This window comes from Phodopus roborovskii, unplaced genomic scaffold (assembly GCF_943737965.1).
Source record: "Phodopus roborovskii unplaced genomic scaffold, PHOROB, whole genome shotgun sequence".
NCBI lineage: Eukaryota > Metazoa > Chordata > Mammalia > Rodentia > Cricetidae > Phodopus > Phodopus roborovskii.
This window is the reverse complement of record NW_026125281.1, coordinates 15169834-15179173: the sequence shown is the minus strand read 5'-3', so window position 1 is coordinate 15179173 and position 9340 is coordinate 15169834. Positions and strand designations below refer to the sequence as shown.

At 46.7% G+C, this 9340-nt stretch overlaps 1 protein-coding gene across 2 annotated transcripts in view; it reads left to right on the top strand.

The window, feature by feature from the left end:
• Window positions 1–1685: 1685 nt before the first annotated feature.
• Window positions 1686–9340, top strand: part of Fam110b (family with sequence similarity 110 member B) — a 121315-nt gene continuing 113660 nt past the window's right edge. For both annotated transcript variants that reach the window (XM_051197437.1, XM_051197428.1), the window contains exon 1: window positions 1686–1996. The gene's annotated coding sequence lies outside the window, so the exon portion shown is untranslated. The remainder of the gene's footprint in view (window positions 1997–9340) is intronic.

Sequence of the window (9340 nt, the reverse complement as noted above, 5' to 3'; positions counted from 1 at the left end):
ACCATACTCAAGTACAGGAACATTCATAGTTCAAAAATCAGGCTTCAAATCCCCCAGAAGACATAGTAGCCCTTTGCAATCTGTCTTGAAAAGACAAGTACATTTTATTGTACTGCTATGACAGGAAATTCACTAGGAGGTTCTGGTTTAGACATGATTGCTTGCCTCTCATTCTCTGACCACATCTCTTTGGCTTCAGTTATGGTAAGAACAGTATGGGTGCACCAATTCTACGGTGAAAAGTAAGATTACCCTCAATGAGAACCTTAATCCTATTAAAACCCAGGACTTGAAGTGACTTCTTGGCCCATACTTCATTATCAAGAAATAATTTGATTTGGGCAACACAAAAGCTGGAACTCACCGGTTATGTTTCTGATATCCAAAGCACAGGGTAATCTTTTATGATTTTATAAGTCAAGATTTTGAAAGGGAGCCTATGGCAATACTTCTGAGCAAGAAAGACAAGTCACTGCCGACATCCTCAGACCCCTTGTCCCGATGCTTCAGAGAGGGCTTGGCAAAGGTGGTTGATACGTGGGTTTTCCTGACTCTCCCTTGTTCACATTTCTTCTGGCTTGGTCTTGTTCTTTGATGGGGTACACACAGGTGCTGCAGGCTGTGCAGGCTGCAGGCTGTGCAGGCTTCTAAATATAACACATTTAGGAGAAAGGACCTTGATTTTCCCTAAGTAGATCATGGTCTCCTGCCTCCCATCTCTATATCCAGGGGACAAGATATATTTTATTTGGCTACCCTGGGCAATGCAAATTAAGGTTTGTATCTCAGCCATACAGAGGCTAGGAGAAAATAAGTAAAAGTGTGTGTGTGTGTGTGTGTGTGTGTGTGTGTGTGTGTGTGTGTGTATTGGGGAGGCATGGGTGGGAACTTCTGCACTGGCTGGAAAGTGCCTGCATTTGCTATGGTAAATGATGAAAAATAGCTTCATTCCACTGTCACTGGGTTTGGAGTAGAAATGGAAGCTACAATGTAATTTGCTGACAAGGAACTCATTTGCATGCCAAAGTTCTGCTCAAAGCCTAGCATTATGCCACTTACTAACACAATACTCCTGCAAATAGCCAGAAATTTATTATAGAAATCTGACTTTTATAATTTCTGAACTAGAAGGAAATTAATTTAAATATGTATAAATGTCCTTTGGAGAAAACCATACAACATCATTACATTTCAAAGTATTAAGGGTTAAAAACAGAAAAAAAAATGCTTAATATTCTTGCCAGAAATATATTGTGGCCTCAATCTCCTTTTGATAAGCACGGATTTTAACGTTAAGATTTCCTACTAGCAAAACTCAGACTCAGAATGGGCTTAGTCTTCCTGAATGCTTCCTGGCCACAGAGAAAAGCTTACTGACCATGTGTAGTTAGGAAATGGGCGCCAATATCTTCCACAAGGGGCTACCAGGTGGGCTCATCACATCTGCACACAGATTCTGGGTACCAGCACAGCCTGGTCTGCACTGTCCTGGGGTGGGAGAGTCTCATGCCCTGGCTGCCTCTCAGGGGTGGAGCAGTGGGGAAGTGGGGCGCAGGGTGGGCTTGCGGTTGACGGGAGCAGAGCCTGGGCACAGGTGGGCGGGGCGGAGGTGAGCCTGGAGGAGTGAGGGTGCCGAGGGGGTGGAGCGGGAAGGTGGGCTGGGGGCGGGGCGCCCTGGGGGAGTGCCGGCTGCGCGGGGACACGAGCTCCGGCAGCTGCCACTGGCTCCAAGTTCCCTCCCTCGCTCTCCCGCGGAGCCTGCCTGAGCCCGCCCCTTCGGTGCGGAGGTGCAAACGCGGCGGCGATCAGCCCAACCCTCCGTTGCCGCGCGATCTGGGCCGGTTCGGCCAGCGCGGTCGGCTCGGAGCGGGCGCTGAGGACCCGGCTGCTGCTTCATCTCGGCCTGCAGTGCCCCGCAGGGCCCAAGCTTCTCCTCGCGGTCTCCGGAGCCTGGTGTCCGGCCTGGCCGCCTTGCAGGGGCCCGAGAACGGCCCAGGTAAGCTGGGGCGCTGGCGGGTGGGGATGCGGCGCAGGGTCCTGCTCTGACCGGGCTAGGGCGCCGGGAACCCGGCCCCCGATGTCCGTTCGCCCTGCGCACGGCTGCGCGCCCCGGCCCGGCGGCGAGGCCCAGGCTCGATAGCTGCCGTGGAGAGGGTGGGCGAGGACGCGGCCGTCCCCGGCCCCTCTCCGTGCTGCGTCCCCACCCACCCAGGTCATCCCGTGGGCGCGCCACTGTGCTGCCAGTTCGTGCGGGAATGCAGATCCCGGGGCTCTGAAAGTTTGTTTGTCTTTCCCCCACCCCCCAACACACATACATCCTCCAGTCCTCCCACAGCTCGGTTGTCCCCTCTTTCTTTGAAAGCATGCAGCTTGGAAATAGATAAATTTGGTCCTGGCTCGCTCGTGCCCCTGTCACCTAGCGGCGCTCAGAACTTGGCGACAATGCCAGGCTGTGGGAAGCTGAGTGTCTGAGCTGCCCTCCTTTTGTTAGAGCAGGAGTCGAGCCTGATGGTGTAAATGGCAGTGACAAGTCTCTCCATCCTGGCTAGTGGAGAAGGAAGAGGAGATAACTTTGCTTTATTACTCCCCAGAGTGGGAATAAAACCACCTGACGCCCAGCTTTTTAACCCTTTCAAGATGCTGTTGGAATTTATTGACAGTCACCCTCTCCAAGAAAGAACAGGCATTCTTTCCTGCCTAAGACTGAGGCAAACTCCGGGTTTCCCCCCACAGCCAAGTTCTGTCCTGTGTAAATCTGGCGCACATCTGGCTGGCTGTGAGGATTGCCGAGTCTATTTTTACAGAGAGGAGTATGATAGCAGAATCAGCATTTTTTTTTCTGTATGAATAATATGACTTCCATTTTCATTTCCTCTGTCGGCGTTAAAGAGTTATTTATTTAGCATCCACCATTCTCAGTCATGTGACTGTACTGTGTTGTTATTTGTATTTGTATTCATTTTGTGGTATTGAGACCTGGTCATTCAAATGAGCTAGTTATAAAGCATAGCTATTTAAAGATAAGGGTAGGTAGATGCCGTTGATTTACCCATCACATTTAAACTGTGACAATTCTTAAAATCGTGAATTGAACTTGAGGATGGCATTACTTCTCCAACCCGAAAATCTGCAAAGGCCTTAACATAGGGCCCGGAAGCAGAACTAGAGAAGTATGAACTATATTTATCTTTGGTTTATTTTCAATTCATGGTTTTGCTGTTCAGAAAAAAAAAATGTTTCTTTTGTTTGTTTCCGTCCCAGATCTTTTAAATCGTGGTCTATTTTGAGTCTGTGATTTCATTTTAGATCAGAGTTGAGATTGGGCTGTTTGCAAGAGACTGACAAGCTGGCTGGGAAGGGAGGTTTTGTTACTTGTCCATCTATGAGTCTGACTGCATCCATGGGGTAGTGGGTTTCATAATAGGAGCTGGTTGTCCCTAGGGGGCATGGTTGTCTATGAAGGGCTAACATGAGGGAAAACCCTGCTGTGAACCTCATCTTCCTATCACCTCTTCTTAAGCGGTCTTAGTAGCTAGTTAATGCTTGTCATTAATGAAAGATGAATGTATTCGCTGAGTGAGCACCCCTCAGAGCACGTCATTACTCTACCTTTAAAGCCTTGGGATCAAGATCTGTAGGCTAAATAGTGGGGGGGGGGGGGTTTAAACTACCCACTTGCCATTTTCGGCAACCAAAAGATGGTGCTTGAAACTTAGATATTTTATGTGATTATTCGTTGCTTATCAGTTCACCCTCTGTCTCCACCCTTGACTTTGAAGTGACAATTTTTTTCTTTTTTTCAATGTTTTGAAGTCTCGGGGTCCTCCAGAAATGGAGTTGTTGTAAATACAGCCCAGGACCAGCAGGTGGTGCTGTGGGGGACTGGTAGCCCAGTCACTGCACAGGTATGCTTAAGGAAAATCAGGATGGATTCATCTGCAGCAGTGTTTGCCTCAACCAGGAACAAAACCCACAGTACAGAAACTGGCCTGCATTAGCGTTAGGAATGACACAGCTTCTTACGTTTCCTTTTGTGTTTTTAAATCTTGCGGGCATTTACCTAGAGAACGTGTTCTCTTTGAGAGCCCTCCATTGTTCTAGATGTTAAATGTTCGTTGCTTATGAAAATTATCAGCTGTACTCTTCCCTTTTGTTACTCTATGCTAGAGTTAAGTGGGATAACCTAAGCCAAGAGCCACTTCAGCTACCCCTGACTTTTTCTGTTTTCAGTATGCACTTTCAATGTAGGAAAATGAATGGTAAGAATCCTATTAGCATTTTGAGCTTATTTAGAGAAGCCTGAGTTAGGGTCCCTCCCCTCTGCTTTTACTCCAGCTGCTTATCATTTTCCAATGAGCTGTTGATATTCAAGGTAAAGACTCTGAATTTTTACTGTGTGGCCTGGGGCCCTGGCCGGCCATGTGAGCACCCAGGCTAAGAGGTGAATAAGTACACTCAGGCAAGGGTTTCTGGCTCCTCATCAGTTATCTCTGAAGGCCAGTCCTCCTAGTAGCATATCTCCAGACTTGCTCTTCTGCCTCTAATAGCCAATAGTTTTGCTGTTATCTGCTTTCTGTGAGTGAATTCATTGACTTGTCTGACTCATAGCTAGTAAATACTGAGATGTGTGTGACTACCAGAGCCCAGTGAGGAAAACCTTCTTCAGCTGTTGGAGTCGACTGCTCCTTTCTCTGGGGTTTTGATATCAAAAAATGTCATTAGTCAGTGATGGGATTTGGATTTTCTGGGTAGTGCTTGATCATCAAATAGTTCCAAACTAGGAGGACTTCAGCTTTTACTTTCTTTAACCTGGGAGGAGTCCCATAATGCGTGGCCAAGGTGACTTATTTTAGGTTTTGAGGAGGGTGGCAGTTGAATGTCTTTGAATTAGCTATTAAAAGGCTAATAAAGACAGCTTAGACATTGGGTCTGTTTGGGCGTTTGCTCATGGCAGCTTTAGCTCCTCATTTAACATTAGGATGCTTTTTCCCTCTGAGTTTGTTTACAGAGATCACTCTCACTGCTAAATAGGACTGTAAGGGCTGAAGCAAATTCCTTCTCTGTTTTCCAGTCACTGTTTTGTTAGACAGTTGAGGCAGAGTCTAACTTAATTAAAAAAAAAAAGATGAATGATGTATCTGAGTGGACCACCCAACAGGAAAACAAACAGTAATGTAAATAAGTAGTACTCGGGAACCTCTAAAAAGAGGAGGTGACTTGGGCCGGCTGTCCCCAAAGCTTGATGAAACTGTGATTCTGGGCAATGAAAGGTCCGATGTGGGATGATGAACATGAACATGGAGGAACTGAAGGATAGCTGTGGGGATGTATTTTCTCATTGTCCATACTGATGATGACAGCTTTGATATGGCCCAACCTTTTCTACTCTGCCTCAGTACCTTTCCATCTTGCTTGTAGACAACTTGGACAGGTTTGTTAGCGATGCTTTTGGGCTATAAAATTAGTAAACGTATGCAATGCATGTGCCTATTTTGACACCTTCAGTTTCTTCCTATGTATGAGAACTGGATGAGTAGGTCCTTAATCTTTTTCATGTGATGCAGTGTATCTCTTGAGGAGACTGCTTAAGGACCTCTGCTTGTGAGCCTTGGCCTCCCCTCCTCCGTTCTTTTAAAGCTTAGTAGTCAAACGAATTGCTCCCCCCCCCCAGCCTTGTCAATGAACAAAATAAATAAATAAATAAATAGAAATAAAAAAGCAGGGGAAGGATGTGCCCCATAACACAATTTTCAATGGGCGCTAGAGTGGGGGGTGTAAAATGGTAAAGGTTTTGGATGCAAATCCAAAGAAAGAACACCTCAGCTCGAGGAAACTGTCATTTAGCAGACTGGTTTCTGGAAGAACTGTAAGAGTTCCTTGGTGTGGTTTGTGCACCAGGCCAAGATTAATGTGGTTTGAAATTGTCCAGTTCCAGATAAGGCCTTTAAAAACACAATCCAAAGTGTATGGGACTTTTGGGTACTTGTGTTGTAATGAAAATCATTTTTTTTCCTTTTTACTGACATTAGAAGTTTTATTTTTTTTCCCATCGTTTTTGTTGTTTTCTTAAAGGAGACCCATGGGTAGTACTTCAAAATGACCATTGTTACCAGCAGTGCTTTGGTCCTGTAAACTTAGTAATGAAAAGAATTATGCAAAAAGAGTATAGTTAATAATTGGTCCTATTATGGTAAATATATTAAAAATTGTTTGCAGAGGATTTGTTGTGTGTCAGAAAGTTTTTTTTTTTTTTTTTTTTTTTTTTTTTTTTTTTTAATAAAAACTTCCCAGGAAAGATGTGGCCTCTACCTGCCTTGTGTTATTAATTACTCTTCCTTTTACTGTGAGTCCTGCAGCTATGATTCAGTATCTGACAACAGCAGTTTAAGGGAGAAGATTTATTCCCAGGTCCAGGGCAGTCACAGAGGCAGAAGCATGAGGCAGCAGGTGACATGCAGCAGCTGCAGTCAGGAAGCAGGGGGGGTGGGCCTTCTGCACAGTTGGCTGTCTCAGTCTGTGCAGCCCAGGATGGAAGCCCAGGGTGGTGCTGCTCCATCTATGCACCCAGGATGGAAGGCCACAGTGCTGCTGCTCACGTATAGGGTAGGTCTTCCCAACGCCTCTAACAGGAAGTCAAGCACATCCTCTGCAGTCATGTACACAGCTAAGCTATGCTAAATGTGCCCTTATTGGTGTGATTGAAGCATGTTGCCTAGGTGATTCCAGACCCTGTCAATCAAAACTAGCCTCGTGAGGCTTTAGAGGGCAGAGTGGGCAACCAGATAATAAATTAAGTCAGTGCTTCTCAACCTTCTAACAATTGACCCTTTAATACAGTTCCTCATGTTGTGGCGACCTCCAACCACAAAATTAGTTTTTGTTGCTACTTCATAACAGTAATTTTGCCACAGTTATGAATGGCAGTGTAAAATCTGATGTGCAGGCTATCTGATATGTGACCCCACAGAGGTCACAATCCACAAATAGAAAACCACTGAACAAAATGAATATGCAAAACTCCAACTTAAAGGAATAACAACTTCAGTTGAGAATGGGGAAGATTTCCCACTTGGACTGTGTGGTTTTAGGGAGCCTCATTGAGAACTTTAGTGAGTGCTGAGAGCTAGGAAAACAAAAAAAATCGCAAACAAGGCAACATTTAAAGAATGTTTGATCATAGGGATGCCTTATGCAAAGGCTCTGTGTCAGACAGAACAACCTTTGTAACAAGAGACAAAGGAAACAGGTCAACTGATGGCCTTGAAGACCAGAGTGAGTGAGTGAACGAGCGTGCGTGCGTGCGTGCGTGCGTGCGTGCGTGCGTGTGTGTGTGTGTGTGTGTGTGTGTGTGTAGATGGGGTTTCTGTTCTGCCTGGTCCTGCAGCCGTTTAATCCCAAAGAAACATACAGAGACTGATGGCTCAGGCATCTTACTGGCTAGCTCTCTCTTAATTACTAACCCATAACTACTAATTTATATATTTCTACCTGGCATTATCTTACCAGAGAATGCCCAGGGTGCCCTATCTTCCCGGTAGCTACATGGCATCTCTGGTGGCTCCCCTCTGCCTCCTCTCCCCAGAATTCTCCTTACCTGATAGTCCACCTATACTTCCTGCCTGGCTACTGGCCAGTTAGTGTTTTTATTCATCAACCAATAAGATAAACATATATAAGCAAGGACATCCCCCATCGGTGTTCCATTTATTCTGTGTATGGTGGATTGATCCCAAGATGACCTGGCTTTAGTTTGCAGATTTGGAACCTCAGTTGTAGGGAGGGGGACAGACAGTGGATCTTTGGAGAAAAGTGGAAGCCAAAAGCCATTACCAAGGTTCTGAGGTGGGTAGGAGCAGCGCTCGTTAGAGCAGAAGAAAGCAGAGAAGCTGGAGTGCCTGGTGTCTGTGGGGCTCTGAAATCTCCTCACTGACACACCTCTGACTTTGGGACATAACACTCTCCATGCCACTGGGATAGAACTACACTCTCTGGACGGCGACACAACACCAGGGACATAGGTGTGTGCTGTGATCAGTGGCATGCAGCCCGGTCTGCAGATCAAGCTGGGCGGATTCGCTGGCTTTGTATGCAACCACTTGTCACTGACTGATGTGAGTGAAGCTGGGTTTGGGAGGACCATGGGAGGGACTACATGCCAGCCATTCAGAAACTGATGCCGAAAACTACACCAGCTGTGAATACTCTTACGTGTTTCACAGACATGTGAGGGAGAGAGATGTGCAGTGTGTTTATAACTACATGGCTGCTGTCACAGAGATCAGGAATGTGGGAATGCCAGATTCGCCACGCTTCAGGGAGTCTCTGACCCTCTGTCTGTGTTTGGGTTCTGGGCATTGCCTGTGACTGCGCTGAATGGGGACAGACCTGTGAGATCCACACGGGTTCCTCTATTAAGTCACTGGGCTGGCTGAAGCCCTGAGGATCCCAGGCCAAATGTGTACTTGCAGCCAGTGAACAGCAAGTAGGTTCCTAGAGAAGAGGGAGGGTCTCCCGGTCCATTCAGTGTGGGGGTGCAGGCTGGTTCTGTGAATTTCCTCTAGTCCCCGAGGCTGGAGGACATCAATTCCTGGTCTTCAAAATGGGAATGGCTACCATTCCTACTTCCGAAGTGCAGAACTCTTGTCTTTCTCTCTTATGGGTCCCATGCCTTATTCGTTCCCAGTCATGTGATTTCAGCATATGGCTCGCAGGACAAAAGTGACCGACTGTAAAGGTTGTCATGACCGCCGAAGCTACCATCGTAGCCCTGTTACGAGCTGCACTGGTGGATTTCACTCACAGCACTCATCCCTAACGAAACTTCACGTGTATTTTGTCTGTGTGTTGAGTGCACCTTTTCCTTAAGGTGAAACCGTGCTCACAGTTGAGCTGCAGGTTGTGCAGTGCCTGCAGGTTGGTCCATGGTGCTGGCTGCACTGCCCTGCTGGGGTAAAAGGCCCTTTTCCCCTGGGATCTTGGCGACACAGCCCAAAGGCCTGATGGCAAGTAGTGATCTTGTCCTTTGTCACAGCATATGCTGTGAAGTGGCTGACTTTTCACTTGAGCTGAGCATACCTGTTCTTCTCAGTCTGGGGGAGGAGAGGTTGGAGGGAAGCAGAGATTATACTTAGACACACGGGTTTCTTGGGGGCAGTGGAATTGCAGTAGCTTGCGGGAGACTAAGGCTCATTTGTTCTTTGAGCTGAATGTCACCACATGTCACCTAAGGCCTGAGGTACTGCTTACAGATAGATACATGATTGTCACATAATAAAATCATGGGAGTGGGGCTGAAGGAGTGGAGGGTGATTCCCTGAGGTCACACATGTTCTTCCAGGGC